Source organism: Megalopta genalis, unplaced genomic scaffold, assembly GCF_051020955.1.
Source record: "Megalopta genalis isolate 19385.01 unplaced genomic scaffold, iyMegGena1_principal scaffold0026, whole genome shotgun sequence".
NCBI classification, from domain to species: domain Eukaryota; kingdom Metazoa; phylum Arthropoda; class Insecta; order Hymenoptera; family Halictidae; genus Megalopta; species Megalopta genalis.
Genome location: NW_027476096.1, coordinates 621,090 through 628,090, shown reverse-complemented (window position 1 = coordinate 628,090; position 7,001 = coordinate 621,090).

The window sequence follows — 7,001 nt, the reverse complement described above, 5'->3', positions numbered from 1 at the left end:
CCTGAGGTCATTTGAAATAACTTTTCCCTTAGTGCAAATGCAACCCGCGGCTTCGTTTACGAGTTATTAACAAAAAAGAATGACCAATGAGAGGCGAGTGACCTACAAGGCTAACGAGCGGACAAAGTCCAATTCTGTTCATCGGCTCGATCGCCACGCACCAGCTGATCTCGCCTCTCATTGATCACTGTTTTTCGTTAATGACTTCCAAACAAAACCGCGGATTGCATTTTCGCTAAGGAAGAAGTTACTTCAAATGACCTGAAGAACTCCTCATTTCCCGAAAGTAACATAATTTTGGTATACTCTGTGCAGTAAATGAGTGAATGAAGTTTGCGGTATAAAAAGTGTCCTAAACTTTTTTTGCTTACATGATTCATTTTTAAGATATTTTTATTTGGAAATTTTTCTTAGTTTTGTTCAGTTCCGATTTATTCAAAGGATCATATATATTTCTCTGTCGTAAGATACTAAAATGTGATATTGGCTATAAATGTAAAGAACATTTATGTAATTTTGAGGTTAATATAAAATATTATATGTACTTACAAGTAATAAGTAGAAGAACGGTACTAATAAGATTAACACCAATATTACTTTACTTTACTACTCGATACAACCAATTGATGAATGGGACAAAATGCAGTTATTGCAAATAATAAATACAGTTATATTCTTATAGCACATTTATATAGCATATATATTCATGTAGCATATCTGAAACTAAAATGAAACTAAAATTAGATAGGTCGTTTAGTATTTTCGTTATCTTCTAAATAAAAGTGTCCTATTCATGGCAGTACTCCCTCAATGTCACCAAAATCATATATCGAAAGTAATTATTTCTTCTATTATACTTTTTCCATTTAGTCAATACTGAAAGGATTAAATGTACTATGTTTTAAGTGGGTCAGGGATTGAAAATAAAATTTCGCCAAGGACACCGATGTCAAAGAGTTAAATAGTCTTTATTTACAAACGAACTAGTTTAAATCACAAACGCAGCGCACAACTCTCGATACAATAATAGATATATTTATATATATATATAATTCGCCTTCTTATTTTCATATTTTTGTTTCATTTCTCTGGATTGCTCGCCATAATCATCGACCACGAAACAGCGCGGTCAAACGAAACGCGTACGTAAAGTTTCCGTGTCGAGAATATGTATCGATTCGCCATTCCCCGTTTATCTTTCTTTATCTCGGTGCTTTTACCGGCCATTTTTACGGAAACGTGAACTTACGGGTCTAACAATTATCAGCCGCTTTTATGTACTGTATACGTCCATGACTTCTGGCTCCTATAATGTACAAATCCAAGAACTTCAACTTTCAAACATATTTAAAATTTCGTATTTATATACACGTATAACGCATGTAGATGCATTAAATTTTGGTCTTTTCATCACATTGTTTTTATTCTTTTTGTTACTTTATTCTAACGACAACGATAACGGGGTTCTCCATCCCAAAACACACGAGTGTGAAAATATTGAATTATGAATGTCGGGAAGTCTGGGAGTCACGTTTACTCACGCGTTACGCGGTACAAAAATTACTTCCAAGTGAATTTTTATTATTAACGGTAAATATGATTACTAAATGTAGTTCCTCTTAAATACGTATATTGCCACTATCTGTTTCGTGCGACCTCATCGAAATTATAACGATACTAATTTCGTAACTCATAACGATTTTACGGAGTCCTATGCTCGAAAATTTCTGATGCAGACGTCGCAAAGATTTCTTACAGGATCGTAACATTTGAAGCGATGTGTCTATAAATGTGCTTAGTGCTCTATGCTATCGTAAGAAAAATAATTTCAAGATCAATCTTTACATTTTAGATCTACGTATTGGAGTTACTGAAAGTTACAGATTTCAAATAGCGAAAGAGACAAACAAATCAAACTGTTTCCCTTTCAGGGTTGTTTTTCTGTTGGTCAACGTTGCACCCAGCGTATCCAGAAACATTAGCTAGATTCCAGACCGAAGGAGTGGGAGGCAGATAACGTGTGGCGACGACCCTAGTCGATTCGCATCGTGCAGCGTCACGTTACCTACCCCCATTCTTTCGGCTTGATTTTTCTGGCTACGCTGGTTACAGCGAACAAATCATTCTTTGTTTCACAAAGAAATTTGACTTTGTTACAAAGTCGTTATAAAACTTTGCTACAAAGAAATATTCGAATAAGATTTCTTTTGGAAAATTATTTAGCTTTCGCTATCCGAATTAATAATTCACCGAATTAAAACATTTTTGGACTTGTTAATTTTGAGAAGGACTTACTAATTGTCGTATAATACGCGATCGGATGTATGAAATTATTTGCTCGATATACAATTCAATAAATGTTCTCCATTTTCTGACAAGGATTTGTCATCTCCGTGAATTCTAGTATATTAATCGATAATTCATGGCGAAAGCTTTCTGGAAATCTGGCGGCCGTAGATTATTGTACTTAACTCAATTCGAAGTACAATTCGGTGCCTATGATTTACGATGCTTAATACTTTCAAATCAAATGATATACCTGTATATAAAGTATTCGGAATACATTGTACAATAGTATTAGGTTAACGTATAAAAGAAGAAGTTCGCAGGTGGAACGTTTGAAGGACGCCGTGCATCTTGCGTGACGCTACTTATGTATATAAGTAAATAAGTATAGTCGTCACACGACAAGAAGGCACCTTTGTGCTTGTATTCCCCATCTTACTAGCTGCCTCATTACCGCAGCTATCGGTCGCTATTGGCCGACGGCGATCTTCGTCACCGTTTTCGGCCAGTAGCGACAGATAGCTGCGGCAGTGGGGCAGCTAGTAAGAGGGGGAATGTAAACACGAGGATGCCTTCTTTGTCGCGATGAGGACTATAGGTGCTTGCTTGCTTACTTAGATGCATCGAACATTTCCATCGTGATAAAAATGGCGGCGTTAGACGTATAGTATGGCGGATAAATGGTTAATCTGTAGTCTTCAAGAGCTAACCAGCCGATGAACGTTTGCCCGCGGCAATCGTCGACGATGATGACGGGAATCGCAGCGATAACGACAACGATGTTATCAGAATAAATAAATGCTATTAATACGATAATGAAGGTGACGTCACGCCGGATTTTCAAAAGAGGAAACAAGCTGTTCGAGCAGAACACGGCGTGACGTTACGAGCTCCTCATCATTTCTCATCTGTTTCCATCGCCGTCTTATTTCGTCTCTTTAAACTGTGTAACCGTAGTGATATGTGATAATAATAATAATAAGAATTCATGAGATTAGCGATAATTATGATTCAGCATTGGCGACGTCTGGATTCGGTTGTCTGGTCCCCAAACGCGGACGTCGCCCATGTTTTCCTGCCGTGGTAACTTCTAATCGTAAGAAAACTCGAACCTCTACCTACAAAGTCAAAAAGTCAAAAGGACCGATAAAATGTGTAAAAGGCTCTGTGGTCGGTCGGACGTGTGTGTCCTTTCGGTAGTTGTGTTAGAAACATGTTTACGTGTGTTTTTGCGTGTGCGTGCGAGTCGGGTGTATACGTTTTTTTTTGTACAGAGTACTCTGGATACAGCACACGTCGCTCCCCTGATACCGTACCGCGCTAATTCTTAATGAGCCTTTTCCCATCTCTTTCTCTCTCTCTCTCTCCCTCTTTCCCTCTCTTTATCTCTCCCCCCCTCTCATCACTGTCTCATTTTTCTCGTTTCGCCGTGTCCAGCTCAATTAGCATCGCTATCGACGCTACCCTCCTCCTTCTTCCCGTCCTTGCCTTTTTTTAAAGCCTCATGATATGTATGTATGTATCTGCTATCTAGGAAAGTCAGTGAATGTGTGCCTTTTTGCTACGTTTTGCAGTGTCCTCCTTTTCTGGATGCGTTCCACGACGCATAGGTGTATTGTACAATACATACAGGGTGTTCTGAAATTTCTGTTCCGCTCGGAAATGCGAGATTTCTGAGGTCATTTGAAGCAACTGTTTCCTTTTAGTGAAAATGTTCCTCGCGGTTTCGTTAACGAGTTATTAATGGAGGGCACGGACCAATCGGAGTGCGAGTATAGTGGACGAATAGCGCGGCGATAGCGAGCGCGACACAGCATCGGCCGTGAAGGCGTGGCATCTGCGATGCTCGCTCTCTCATTGGTCAATGTTATTCGTTAATAACTCGTTAGCTAAGCCACGGAGAACATTTTCGCCAAAGAAATATTTTCTTCAAATGACTTTAAGTATCAATCCTTTCCACGTGTAATGGAAGATTTCGGACACCCTGTATATGCGGGGGCTTGGGATCCGATCGTCTCTCTTGTCTTTTTAACACCTCTTACCGTCGAGTAAGTGTTCCACTTTGCGGAACAATGGAACATTTCCAGGAATTATACATATGTGACGTGATGCAGGACTACTCGATTTCCTTTTCTTTCTCTAGTTTTCTTCGATTGCATTCACCGTTTCTTCTTAGGTTCGCGTTTTCTCTACGAGTTTATCAGCGACAGTGGACGTTCTTTGTTCTAGATTTTCGTACCGTACCGTACATTGTATAGCTTGTTTTCAGGGCTTTTAGCACAATTCTGTCGTACGCAGGTTGCAAATTTCAATTTGCAATCAGCTTGTAATTTCTTGCCAGTGTTTTGTATTTTATGCGTTTGTGTTGGGAAATTACGTATTCGTACATGTTCATTGATGTAACTCATGGAAATATACTTTCTGTATAATTTCGTATAATTTTTTAAGTATTATAGATGATCATGCGTAACGAAAAGTTGAGTTCACAACGCGATCGCCTCTTGGATGATCAAACTTGTATTTAAGAACAACGATAAACTTTCCTATCCTGCCTTAAGTATTATAGGATGTCGTTCCATTAAATTACTCTTGTAGCGTTTGTTGTTTTCAACTACGTAGAACTAATTAACTATTTGTTATTTAAGAACATCGTGACCCACGTTTGGAGTCACATAGAATGCCATCTTTTCATACTACATCAACTCGAGCAGAAATTCGTGCATTAACAATGATGCCTTCTATTCTTGAATGATTTCAAATATGTTGCCCCTTTCTGCTATATCTTATAGCAAGCCTAGGCGAGTCATTTCAGTCGCGAGCCACAAGCTCCCACCACCAGTCGTTCTCTACCTCCACTATTCCACGTCGCAAGCGATGGTGAGTGTGGGAGGGATGTCTGAAGGCGCATAGTGGGGACAAACTACGGAGCACGTAAGAGGGGGAAGGAGCCATATTTAGCTCACGAGCCGCGACTCGCCTAGGCAAGTCTTACAGCTTCAATTTTTCTCGGCTGACGATCTCTTGATATTACAAGGAAATGATAAACTCAAGCAAAGTCTTCTGCAGTTAATATACATAATAACATAAGTTCTTAACATGTAGTAGCATAATAATAGTTGTGTATTTCATTATAAAATGTTTACGAATATTCGTATACAATATATTCAGGAAAATAAAAATATATAAAACAATTATCCTATTCGGTGTTTAAAGTACAAGTAAAGAACGCGGAGTAATTCCTTCGAACAAGTTTGTTAAAGATTCTCTACTTACAATTCGTCAACAATATTAATATGCAAAGTTGAAATAAAGTACGAATATTTTTAACTTTATAAACTTTTTCAACTCTATTCATCTTATTTCAGAATTTTAACACAATGGAAACCAGAAAAGATTTTTCTGAATGTGGATAGCACTCTGAGCTTCGAAATTTTTAAAGTGAAGAAGTTTTCATCTGGTGGACGTACGATGTTTTTTTAAACATCCTTCTCTTAGAATTGTCATAATTTTGTCAACAAAACGAATTTAGGCATACAATTTTGGAAAAATATTTTCAAGCTACCATATTTTGAAATAATACAATGAAAAAATTGCTTTTGCCTGCCATGATATCATATGAGGTGAAACTTTTTTGAAAGTTGCCATAATTTTGAATATTTCGCAATAATGAATACTCTGTTTGCAATGGAAGCAAAATTGTACAATATTTCTGTGTAATATGATGATTAAATAATCACAAAAAATATTGAACGCGAGATGTAATTTATCAATACTTAGTTGCGATACTAGTGAACACTATGAATTATCGATAAAAAAGTTTCATGTTCGCCCGCTTTACCAAATTGCAGAGAATTCTACGCATTTTTAAAAAATCCTGCATATTTGCAGTTCCACATAATCTGAAGTGATTAAAGTATCACAAAATTTCGATTTCAGCACAAACAATTTCAATCAGAAATTCGAGGATCAGTTTCATCATTTTGCTAAGACATGTGTAATTCTTACTGTAATCACTGTACTTCGTTCAACGACAATTAGCATAAAATATAAACAGCTGCACACGAGTGACGCGTGATCAGAATTACAATTTTCAGTCCTTTTTGTATGAGACTACTCTGCATGCAAGGGCCCTCGACGAGGGTCCTTCCGTCGTCCCTGAGCATCGTCGTGTAACAGTAACTCAGATGCAGCTGTAGCGTCGGTCACGTGAACGTTCTGTTTACATTTTGCGCCAGTCCTCGTTGAACGTAGTATAGCCTGTAGATTTAGATGCCATTTTTATCAAAAAGATTTTGACATCTTTTTGACAAAAAAAATTTAGATACCGTTTTTGACAAAAATTATTAGGTCAAACGCAAAATAATAAAGATACTAAAAGCATTTGAGAATATTCTTATACGCGCACAGTGCACAATTTTTCGAAATGATTAAAATAAAGAATATATTCTCATTAGGCATTAATTTCTGAAAATTAACTTAGACATTTTTTATTTTCCACAAAAATTTGCAGTCTAGTGATCACATTCGTTTTGCATCGTTTTCAAAAGTTTCTAAATAAAAGGATCATAATGTCATTTAAGGAAACGAGAAAGAAAATAATAGTGCTGAGATATAACACGTAAAAATATTCTTTTAAGGTTTTCTAAAACTTTTTTTCCTTTGCAGGTTAGCATGCTCTCTATCGAAAATTTTTTTCATTTTTCATTTCATCGTTT